Here is a 12286-nt window from a genome sequence, read left to right as displayed (position 1 = left end):
AAAATTGGAATGTAGTAATGGATGCACATATCTGTGAATATACTAAAAACCATTCAATTGTACACTTTAAATGGGTGAATTGCATGATATGTGAATTACAGCTCAATAAAGCTGTTAAAAAAGAAAAAAAAAGTATTTGCAAAGCTGTTTTGAGGGACTGGGGAAAATTTAAATCATATTACAACTTCCTAACCTGGAGAATACCTGATATTCTCATGAGCATTTGGACCTCCCAATTTACTAAGCCAAGCCCTTGATCTTGGAGTCTGCCCCTATGAAACTTATTCCTGCAAAGGAGAAGCTAAACCTCCTTATAGTTAAACCGAAGATTCATCCCCAGAGAACCTCTTGTTGCTCTCTCTCCATGTCAACTCTGCAGTAAACCCACCGCCCTCCCCCTATACCGGGCATGATGCCCTATTGTGTAAATCCCCCTGGCAATGTGGGACATGGCTCCAAGGGATGAGCCTGGCCATGCCATCATAGGATTGAGAAAGCCTTCTTGACCAAAAGGGGGAAAAGAAATCAAACAAAATAAAGTTTCAGTGGCTAAGAGATTTCAAACAGGGTCAAGAGGCCATTCTGGAGGTTATTCTTATGCATTGCATAGACATTCCTTTTTATTTTCTAGTGTATAGAAGGCAATACCTCAAACTGTTGAATTGTAGTGGAGAAGCATTAATTCTTGCTGATGATAGCTTTTACAGTGTGACTGTGTGACGGTGAAAACCTTGCAAACGGCCCTCCCTTTATCCAGTATATGGGCAGATGAATAAAATAATAAAGGCAAAATAAATAATAAAAAAGTAGCATTTAATTTCTACATAGATTTCTTTCTAGAGAGAGTCTTGATAAACAACCCTTGTTTAACAACAAAAAAAGTTTCTTTGAAGCAGCATTGTGCCTGGATCAAAAAATATTAGAATACAAAGATTCTTCCAATTTCCTCTTCAAGTTTCAAAACACTTGCCCTACTCTAATTTTAACTAGAGTTGAAACTGGGTGCTTTTCGAAGTTTTCAATCAAATGATGTGTAAAGTGCAGCTAAGGGGGGAAAAATGGATGCTTAACCCTGGGCAAGCTATGCCAAAGCTTTTTCAGATGAAGTGTAGCTGAAACGTTGCCACTGCCTGTTAGAAAACTACACCTTCATCTTCCCTCAACCTCCATCAAGTTTTCTTGACCCACATTTCTGCCTTCCAGAAGTGTACAGGAAGAAAACTACCTGGCAAGCAAACAAGTGTCTACAAATACAACCCCCCACCCCCGCCCCCACCCCCACTGCCACACACACACAAAGACTTTGCCTCTATAACTCACGTTAAAGAATAGAGTTGAGTGAGAAATACTGAAAGCTGAAGGACGGCTTGAAATTTTACTTTAGTCTGCCAAAATTAGGTTCTCCCTATTAGATACTTCCGTGCCTAAGAAATGTATGACCAGGCCGGCTCTAAGTATAAGCAGCCCAATTCCATAACGTGCGGTTCTGAAGCCTTTCAACTCCACAGTTGTGATCGCTTAATCAGAAAAGCTCAGAGGAGAGGAGGAGGAGGCTGAAGGAAAGGAAAAGGCATTCCTGGGAGGCCAAGGGAGCCTAACCAAATAAAAACACTTTAGACAAGGTGTAAGAAAGGGAAACCAAGGCTGTCCTGACTACGCCGAGCCAAAGGCCACCCAGGCCAAGTGTCCACCTAGGACACCTGCTTCTTAGTGTCCTAGAAGCAAGGGTTTCTAATTTTTTCAAGTATTTGAACATAGGAAAATGGCTACATTTTAGCATGCACTGATGGATACTCCAAATAACAAAAGCTCCCATGAAACCAGTAGCTGCTGAAACGACTACATTCTATTGCTCACAGCAGCTCCTGCAGCATTAGAAAGAGAAGAGTTATATATATATATGGATGGGGGATTTTAGGCAACAGAGAGTATTTGTGGGTACATCACCCGACCTGCTATCTAGAACGGGAATCGTGGCCTTACAGCGTGGGCAAGATCGCCTGCAAGGGTCAACATCGGTTGGGCCGGGGGTGCAGGAAAGCGAAAGAAATCGGACTCTAGTTTACGTGGCCCCATAGCTTCGCGCACAGCAGCACATAAGCAGATACTGTGCCTATCTGTGGTAGGAGAATTCGGGGGTGGGGGGTGACTAGGAAGGAAAAAGTATCTAAAAAGAGTCCTTAGGAGGGCGATACTGCAAAAAAGGGGGGGTGAGAGGAATGCCCAGGCTGTGACTGTCGAACCAAGGTCTTCACGGGGGTTCCCAACCCCCAGCGTCAGGGGTCTCTGGTTCCGGTCCGACCCCGGGAAGAAGGAGGTGAGCCACCCCCTACCCCCGCCGGCTGGTGACCACCTAAAATGTGGGGAAGTCGCTGAACTGCTTCCTCGGCCATCACCCCGCGGAGGGCAGGGCCTGCGGTGCGCCCTCGGGGCTGCGCGCGCGGGGGAAGCGCAACACCCGGCCCTCGGCGCCGGGGACCCCGGGGCGCCGCCGCGACGCGCGACGAGGCTCCGGATGTGCGCGGCGCGGGGCCGCACTTGTTGCGAGGCTGCCCGCCTTCCCTCGGAGACCCTGGGAGACGCGGCTCCCCGCTCCCCTCCTCCTCCCGGCGCGGGCCCCGCGACCCCCGGCCCCTCCGCCGCGCCGCGCCCCGACCCCTCCCGCGCGCCCCTGGGCCGCGGACGCCGCCGTTTCCTAGACAGCCGCGCGCCCGCGCTGCAGGCGGCGGGAAGCGAGGGCGCAGGCGCGGGCCCCGGGCGCGCGCGGTGGGCGGAGGGCCGGAGGGGCGGAGGGAGCGGCTGGGCCGCGAGGGGGCGGGGTGGGGGGGGGCGGAGAGGGGAGCCCCGGGAGCGCGAGCGGCGGCCGGCGTTGCCGCACAGCCGAGCGAGTTCCGAGCCCCGGCAGCAGGTACGTGTCCTCGCGGCCGGCCGCGGCTGGGGCTCCCGCCGCCTCGCCAACGAGGGTCCTGTGGCCGGAGCGGGAGGGGAGGGGTGGGGAAGGGAAGGGGGGGCATCAGGGTTTGCAGGATGCGTGCCCGGAGGGCTGGGATCTTACCGCTGACCTTCATCCCCACCGGCCGCCGGGGGAGCGCGCCCAGGGTGCGTGGGGCAGCCCCGGGCTTCAGCTCCAGCTTAGGGACCTGGGTCTTGTCACATGCTTCTTATTTATTTTTGCAAACTACCCTGGTTCGGGTCCAGCTGCAGATGCCTTGCCTCCCATTCTTTGCCTCTGTGTGCCATCTTGCATTTATTAATAAAACATGCAAGCTGGGGAGCGAGTGATTGCTGCTGGGGGGGAAATCCCATTGCAGTATGACAAGCGGGCACCTATTTTTGGTATCCAGACGTGGTATTGAGGTGGAAATCCCATACCCTGAGGATTTGTGGCTTGGTTGACCACTTTCTAGCGGGTTTCCCCCATCTGCCGGGAGGCAGCCAGATGGGCTCTTAGAAAAGAGTGGTGGGTTTTCACTGTCGGGCCAGAATCCCATTCAGGGGACAGGTGCAGGCTAGGGCAGACGCTTCCCTGCTTGCCAACTTGCCAGGGAGGCTTAAAACCAGAATTTTTCCCAGTGATCGTCCAGAGGAGGCCTCGAGCAAAATTCCCAAGACCTGCATTCCCAGACTCATTAGGGTTTTGCATCTGAAGATCTAAAGCTAGCCACCTGTTGGAGGTCAGGCCCCAAGAACCCCCCGCCCCCCATAATCTAGTCCGCCAGTCCCAGTCTCACTGATACTGAGAGAGTGAGAGGCCCATATTTGTTCTTATTGTCCTCCTTAGTGCTGCTTGGCTTTGTTTCTTTAAAAATAAAACCTGCTTGTGATTTGATGCCACATAGGTTAAAGATTGAAATGATATTTGTTTATATTCCACACACCTGTAATTGTATCATAAAGCCTGAATTTCTCTTTAGCATATGTTACCCATCTTCCTGACTTTTCACCTGGCTTTGAGCAACAGTCTAAGAAGTGGGATGTATGCAACTGCTTCCCCCGCCTCCAAAATGCTGTGATTGAAAGAATAGTAAGAGCTAGAAGTGTAGCGTGAAAAGGCTTTATCACGAGATGCTGGGTTATGGCAGCAGGACTGTAATCACTTCTGCAATATAGTCAGAAGTGCCACATCTAATCATGAGAAGGTCTTATCTCAGATGCTTGTATTGCCAGGTACTGAGTAAGAGCTATTTGTGCATGATCTCATTTAATCCTCACAACAAAACTATTGTCTCGGTGTTGAAGATGGAAGAATCTAAGACTCGGAAAGGTTAGCTGACTTACCCAAGGTCATACAGCCAGGGACAGGGCTAGGAAGCAAATTCAAGTGCTTCTGATTGCTGCCAGCGGGATTCTGGAGGTTTTAACCCTGGAGCTGTCTCTCCATTTTCATTAACATCAGTCTTATGCTTGAGTACCCAGGCTTGGATTCGATTTTCCATTCCATAAATTCCACACCAACCTTTGTGGCTTTCCAGTAAACCAAATTGCTGTTTCAGAGTGGGTCCGTGTAGAATTTCTTGAGGAGGCAGTGAGCCTGTAAAAAGTGGGGATCAAAATGGGCTTCTGTTTAACTCTCCCAAACAAGCAGTTAAGTTGGCAGAGTTCTATCCTTCCATATTTAACCTTGTAAAATGTATAAGCATCAAAATAGATTGAATTACTAGTATTTTTATTGCGTTGCGCCCCCCCCCCCAGTCTTCTTGCCCTGCACACTATTTTTTTCAGCCATAAAAGCAACACTGCTTTTTACTTGTGTGTAAGCTTCTTCATGGGATTTAGGCATCTGTACCAGCTCTGGTATGGAAACTGAAATCCAGTTTCTCTATGATTGTAGCGCTTATTCTTTCCAAGTTCTTGGAATATGGGCCTTCAACTATGGATGTGTATTTAATCTTTTTTTTTAATATATATAAGTGCATTATTATACTGCAGGTATTGGATTTTGCTATACATTTCTAGCAATTCTTATGGATTTTCTGTATCAATAGAAATTCACACAATGAGGTTCTTAGCTTTTGTACTCCGGTCATGTATTTGATATAGTCATGAGAAAGGTATAGAGAGGTAAGTATGGAATTATATGAAAATTATAACCCATGGAAGTTAGAGCTTTTTAATTATAAATTGATGAATCATATGAGGTAGGGAATGTAAGATTGTCTCTTATAGACCCTTTTGGCTGTTTTCTTCCTTGGGCAATGCGAGTAGTTTTAGAGCAGGATGATGCTACTTTTTTTCATTATACTGTGTTCTGTAGACAGTAAAGCAATTTGGGTAGCCGTCTTAACTGATGGAAAAGACAGTTTTGGAAGAGCACATTCCCCAGTGCTTATGGAAATGGTGAGATGGAGTCTCTCTGCCCTGGAGATTTCTAGTTCATGATGAGACAAACTCAAGACGAATCCTGATGCTACTGGGGGAGAAGAAGAAAGCAGGTTCTTGCTTGATTTCTGGAGAAGAAACGGGATTTCCTATTGGGAGCATTACTGTCTTCTTGAGCTGGGCACCTCCTGATTGAAAAGCATCCAAGAAGTTGACTAGTTCACTCTTTTCTGTCCAAGCAAAGATTTTGTTTAAGGCAGATCTGAGCCCTCTTTTGTGGTGCACAGTGCAGTTCAGGGACTGTAGCAATGTCTCCAGAGCACTTTTTTTTTTTTCCAAAATGTATATATGTTTAAATTGGGAAAAGCCATATGGGCAAATATGGATGGTTAAGCATTATGTTTTATTTTCCTTATCAAGGGTTTTTTTTCAGGGGGAAAGAGGGAAACTGGGAAGGGGTGTCTAAAATCTTCCAAGCTGTGTAACTATACATTGCAGTGTCTGAGCATAATGCATATTTGAATACCTTGTTGAGTCAAACACTGGGAAACTGGCATATTTGTCTTTCCCTGACTAACCTTGTGAAATATTGGTTGTAAAATATGATTTGAGTTATACCATCTCTTACTTTAGTGTTCATTAAAATGAGATTTTTTTGTAGTGTCACAATCTTGAATCACAAAGGGAGTTTGCAGTCATACAACTTTGAACTGCTTGATTTTCCTGGGTCTCTTTTTCCCCTCCTTGCTGGCAGCCAAAGCGAGGGTTTTAATTTTATTTTAAAAATGGCTTCACAATCATGAGTTCATCCATTCTTTTCCAGAGGGAGCCAGTTCACAGGTGTTGGTGGGGCACACCCCTCAGAGCCCTTCGCCTGTGGTCCAGTCTCTTCCGAGAGCCTTAGAGCTCCTTAGGCCCTTTCTGGGCTCTGTTTCCCCATATACAGATGCCAGGGTTCCTCGAGTTGGATCACACCTGGCAGACATGGGTGGGGGGTGAGATGGACGTTACCCGGACCTACGTAGGCAGAACCAGAAAATCATTTGTGTGTCCACACCAGCCTACACTGTGGTTTCTGCTTGCCGCTGCAACATGTGCTCGTTTTTAGAGGTTCCAGCAGTTCAGGATACAGAAAGTAGAAGGTCAGCGACCAAAATCTTTGGCAATTGCACTCTTCAGCAGTGGCCATGAACAGTTTGTTGGGGATCCCTTCAGATCTTTGCATGCAGATGCTAAAACATTATTGTTTGCCAACTACACCCGGTTATACCGTTTGGAACCCTTGAATGGCATGTTCCAGGCGCCTTTCATCCTGCTACAGTGGGAGCTGGCTGGGAGGGGCGCTCTCACCCCGGGAAGAAATAGGGACTGATGTTTGTTGGGTAGGAACCCACACCTGCAGTTTCCTCTTCCCTCTTTCCTTTAATGCTTTGTGTTTACAGATGCAGAGAGGGGGGTCCAGGGTACATGGCATGAGGTAGAGCTGAGAGGCAAGCCCAGGTCGCTGGTGTCAACTCTTTCCCTCTCGCGACTCTTGGGTGCTCTGCCGCTGGTCTCTCCGGCCCCCACATCCTCCCTGCTCCCTCTGCTCCGGGCGTCAGCAGTAGCGGTATGCCTCCTGGAACACTCTTCCCAGAGGTATTAGCGTGGTTTGCTCCCTCACCTCCTTCAGACTTTGCTCAAACCTAACCTTCTGAGTCAGGTCCTCCCTGCCTCCCTTTAAAAACACCCCCCCCCATCCTCTCCCAGCTTTGCTTTTATTCATAGCGCTTAATCACCTTTTAACATACTCATGAATTAATTGTTGCATTGATTATCCCGCTCCCTCAGGGAATGAAAGATGAGCGCACAGGGGTTTTGTCTGTTTTGCTCACCGCTCTGACCTGGGTGCTGTGGAAAAGCCCAGCTGCACGGTCAGGGCAGGTGATTGCCTGTGACATTCGTGAATCTCTCCAGCTTCTCCACACCTCTTCTGTTTGTCACCCCTTTCTGCTCCCTGCCGTAGGCAGTGAACACCCTAAAATGCAGAGGGTATCTGTGTGTGTTTGGGGGAGCAGCACGTGAGTGGCAGGGAATCCTGTCTTGCTCTTGAGCCCACGTGGGGTCTCCTGCCTCCCCGGTGAAGGTGAAAGGAAGGTCACGTGGGACCTGCCCAAGCAGCAGCAGGTGCATAGGGAGATGCCTGGGGCAGAGGAGCAGGCTGTGGGGGACGCCCTGCCTCTGGGGTGCATGCTGCTTTTGAGATCTCCAGAGATGGGCGCTGCGGACCCCTCGCCTTTTGCAGTGGCCTGACTCAGTCTTTCTCTAGAAAGGGAAAGGAATGTGTGGAAACTCAGTGTAGTCCCTACATCACCAGTATTAACTTGTTGCTCTTTTTTGGCATGGGCAGGCTCCAGGAATTGAACCCGGGTCTCTGGCATGGCGGGCGAGAGTTCTGCCACGGAGGCACCGTGGCACCACCCATCATTGCGTGTTTTCAAGAAGATTAGACTAAAGTACCTATTGGTATCCGCCCTGGTTGAGCAGATGCTGAGTACCTGGGATGCTGGAGGGAGTTAATGGTTACGGGAAGGAGCCTTGGAGAAATTCTCCTCTGCTGCAGGGATGCCTCCTCCCTCCCCCCTTCCCCTCCTCTCTTCCCCTCTGCCCCTTCTCTCCTCCCTTCTCCCTCCTCCTCCCCTCCTCCTCTAAAAGGTCTGAATTACCCAACAGGAGAGGAATTCCCCTTCAGAAATCACAGCCTCCCTAAAACTGCCTTTGCTTTGTAATAGAAACTACTCAAGAGCTGGGGCAGGGCTGATAACTTCAGTTTCCACAGCTCGTTAAAGCAGCAAATTTTACTAAGTAGTTTAGCCCTTTGCAGCCCAGGTTTTGGAAAGTCTAGACTGTGACCAGACAGCTGGTCTCTGCAATTCCGTCCCAGTCGCTTGTGTGTGGGATGCTTTCAGCTGCTCTCCCTCGGCTGGAAATGAGTCCAAGGTGAGTTATTTCCTTAGTGATTCCCTCTCACCCCCAGCTCCAGTTTTCAGTAGACTACAGAACTGCCATTTCTGTCCGCCACCATCATGTATAAGGTCAAGGCAATCCCCCATAACAGTTTCCCTTGAAATCCCTAAATCTGTGTATGTTCCCTGAATCTGAAGCAGTTTTTTTTTTTTTTAAAAAAAGCAATTTTCTGTGACACCTGCTAATTCTTACCGGGAGCTCTAAAATCTGTTCGTTTTCCCCATCAAAACAAAAGAACAAGTTGATATACATGGCAAAAACTCAACTAAAGAAAATACTCCATAATTTTGGCACAGAGTCTAGTTCATGATCATCCCTGCCTGTCCTTTTGCTGTGGATTTCTGCCCGGCCCTCTGCCCGCTGCCGCTCCCCACTTATGCCTGACCGAGAAGTCCCGTCCCCGCTGCTCTACTGAAACAGAACTCCCAAAGGTGACCCTTTGAGGCCTAAGCCCAGATCCAGGGGCCGTTTCTCGGATTTCCTTCCTGATGGCTCAGCAGCGCCTGACCCTGTTGACCCCTTCCTCTCCGGGAAGCCGCTGTCTGCTGGCGGGGCTGCCCCAGCTCTCTTGGGGGAGGCGGGAAAGGCCGGGGCTCCCGAGCTTGGAATCCAGGCCCTAGCTGATTGCTAACTGCGCAACTGTGAGTAACTTTTTAACCCCCCTGTGTCTCGTTTTCCTCACTGGTGAAATGGGGAGAAGAATCGTGACATCCTAAGGTTGTTGAGAAGAGGATTAAATAACTGGCCCTAGTACAGAGAAAGCACTCAATGAGTGTCACCTTCTGTCATCATAATGTTCCCTTAAGATGCCCTCGGCGGGGTACCTGCACGACAAACCCGAACTCCTCCTGCTGGCAGTCCAGGCCCCTGGGGTCTAGACCTGCTTTATGGACTGTCCCTGGCCATTCCCAACATGTGCCCGCTTTGGAGCGCCCCCACTTGTGGTCACCCCCCCTCCTGTCCCCAACTCAGGGGTCACCTCCCCACCTTCCTGCTCGGCCCTCTCTTCCCTGGCGTGGCTGGGAACTGCCGACGGCCGCCAGGAAAGCTCCCCGCGCCCCCTGCTGGTGACCTGAGAGCTCCTTCTGGGCGCGGAGCCTGTCTCTCAAACAGATTATACATCACCTAAGGACACCAGCTGAGATTCACACTTTCCAAAAATCTCCCTCAGCATTTAGCATGATGCTTTACACATAGTAGGAATTTTGCTCCCTGTGCTGGTTTGAATCTGTGGTGGACCCCAGAAAAGCCTTGTCCTTTAATCCTTATTCAATATTGCTGGGTGGGAGCATTTTTATTTATTTATTTATTTATTTATTTATTTTTAAATACCCAAAAACACCAAACAAATGCAGACATTCTTATTTTGATCATTCCGTTCTACATATATAATCAGTAATTCACAATATCATCACATAGTTGCATATTCATCATCATGATCATTTCTTGGAACATTTGCATCTATTCAGAAAAAGAAATGAAATGAAAACAGAAAAAAATTTATACATACCATACCCCTTACCCTTCCCTTTCATTGATCACTAGCATTTCAAACTAACTTCATTTTAACATTTGTTCCCCCTATTATTTATTTTTATTCCATATGTTCTACTTGTCTGTTGATAAGGTAGATAAAATGAGCATCAGACACAAGGTTTTCACAATCACTCAGTCATATTGTGAAAGCTTTATCATTATACAATCATCATCAAGAAACATGGCTACTGGAACACAGCTCTACATTTTCAGGCAGTTCCCTCCAGCCTCTCCATTACATCTTGAATACAAGGTGATATCTACTTGTTGCATAAGAATAACCTCCAGCATAACCTCTCGACTCTGTGTGGAATCTCTCAGCCATTGACACTTAGTCTCATTTCACTCTTCCCCCTTTTGGTCGAGAAGGTTCTCTCAGTCTGGGTGGGAGCATTTTCTGTTGTTGCCATGGAGATGTGACCCACTCAATTGTGGTTGGTAACTTTTAATTAGATGATTTCCCCATGAAAATCCCACTGAAGGTGGAGTTGCTTGCTGGAATCCTTTAAAAGAGGAAGCATTTGGAGAGAGTCCCTTTTGTAGAGCCACGAGAAAGCCAGCAGATGCTGCCATGTTCACCATGTGCCCTTCTAGCCGAGAGAGAAGCCCTGACTGTGTTCACCATGTGCCTTCTCACTTGAGAGAGAAACCCTGAACTTCATCAGCCTTCTTGAACCAAGGTATCTTTCCCTGGATGCCTTAGACTGGACATTTCTATAGACTTGTTTTAATTGGGACATTTTCTCAGCCTTAGAACTGTAAACTAGCAGCTTATTGAATTCCCCCTTTTAAAAGCCACTCCATTTCTGGTACATTGCATTCTGGCAGCTGGCAAACTAGAACACTCCCTTTAACTGCCAAAACATTATGGTTTCACTTAGCCCTCCCAGAATCCTTTCTCCTCTGAAACTGAAACTTGTCCTGATCCATTGTGAAGTCTGGGTCGTCTGTGGACATGACGTGGGAATATGGCTCCGGCCCCATGTGGTGGGTTTCCATCACGTTGCAGCTTCCTTTTAGAATTGGGAGAGATATATGGAAATCATCAGCGTAAATGGGAACAGAGGGACTAACAATGATTTTGAAAGGTAGCTTGCAACCCTACAGATCCAGGCAGCTGTTGGGATTTTTTTTAAGTGTTTGGAACTTTTTTCTGTCTTATGCCACCCCTTGCAAGTAAAAGGATCTCGGAGGGGTGCGAGTGGAAAGTCTGTGAGAACGTCAGACCCTGCCGCAGATGTGCTCCTGAGCCCTTATGTCCTATTCCTGCTTTCTCCTTACTATTCAGGTGAAGGGGACATTGAAGTTGAAGGAAGTTCAAAGGTGCGTGTAGGGGTGGGGGTGGCACCAACTTAAAAAGACAACAGCTAGCCCTCCTGCCGGCGTGCTGGGTTGGCACGGCACACGCAGCCTGTGTTTTCCCCAGTTCTCCCGTGTCTCTGAGGTCACACAGGGTTACAGAGCTGGGCTCCCACTGTAACCACTTGCCCCCTCTAACCCCGGGTCCCTCTGAGGTCCGGGTTCTTTGCACCTTGAGATTCTGTAATAGGGTTTTTCCTCGGCGCTGTTAATACACGGGGCTGGCTAATTCCTTTTTGTGATAGGCTGCCCTGTGCTTCCTAGGCTATTTGGCCGCCTCCCTGGAGCACACGCCAGCCCAACCCAGGCTGTGATGACCAAAATTGTGTCCGGATATTGTCAGAAGGCTCTCGGCAGGCGGAGCTGCCCCTGACTGAGAATGGCTGCTCTGTAGGATCAGTCTAGAAAACTCCGTGCCTTTCCTGGATGTAAAATACCAAGGCTTGGACAGTTTGGGCCACGTATAGATGATCATATATATCCAAATGATAATATATATTTGGGTTTGAAATTACTAACAGAGAGGAAAAATTTAATATCTATAAGCAATGATATCATTAATTAAGAAGGTTATAAATTAATAAAGTGATTATAGAAATTCAGACCACCCCCCTCACCTAAATTCTCACATCTGAATGAAGGCCCATGTCTAAATAACAACCCATCCTGGGACTGTTACAATCATCTTTGGAGTATTTTTGTTGAAATTGTATGTAAGTGGTGATGATAGGTTTAAGCCTGTGACAAGAAGTATATCATACACAAATCAGTTGATTTTTTTCCTAGGAAACCTTAGTTGGTTATCTTCAGAGGAGATTATATTTGACTTGAGACAGGCTAGCTCTTCTCACCAGAATTTGCTTCTGACCTCAGAGCTGCTCTTAAACTTCGATACTTCTGGGGTGAAGCCGAACGACAGGGTACTCTGTGCTTTGGCAAAAGGTCCTAACTGCTCAGCGATATCCGTGGCTGTTAGAAAGTTTAGCTGTAGACTTGTGACTTCAAACCCACCTCCAACTGACAGTCACCATTATGTTCTTTCTAAATGCAGTGGCAGAAATTGCAC

At 48.0% G+C, this 12286-nt stretch overlaps 1 protein-coding gene across 1 annotated transcript in view; it reads left to right on the top strand.

Annotated features, from left to right (window-relative positions):
• The first annotated feature begins 2844 nt into the window (after positions 1–2844).
• Positions 2845–12286, top strand: part of TMEM266 (transmembrane protein 266) — a 108914-nt gene continuing 99472 nt past the window's right edge. Inside the window, exon 1 of the mRNA XM_077128479.1 lies at positions 2845–2908. The gene's annotated coding sequence lies outside the window, so the exon portion shown is untranslated. The remainder of the gene's footprint in view (positions 2909–12286) is intronic.

The sequence above is a fragment of the Tamandua tetradactyla genome, chromosome 14, assembly GCF_023851605.1.
Source record: "Tamandua tetradactyla isolate mTamTet1 chromosome 14, mTamTet1.pri, whole genome shotgun sequence".
Lineage (NCBI taxonomy): Eukaryota > Metazoa > Chordata > Mammalia > Pilosa > Myrmecophagidae > Tamandua > Tamandua tetradactyla.
The sequence above is the reverse complement of the archived record's forward strand: the minus strand, read 5'-3'. Positions and strand labels throughout refer to the sequence as shown.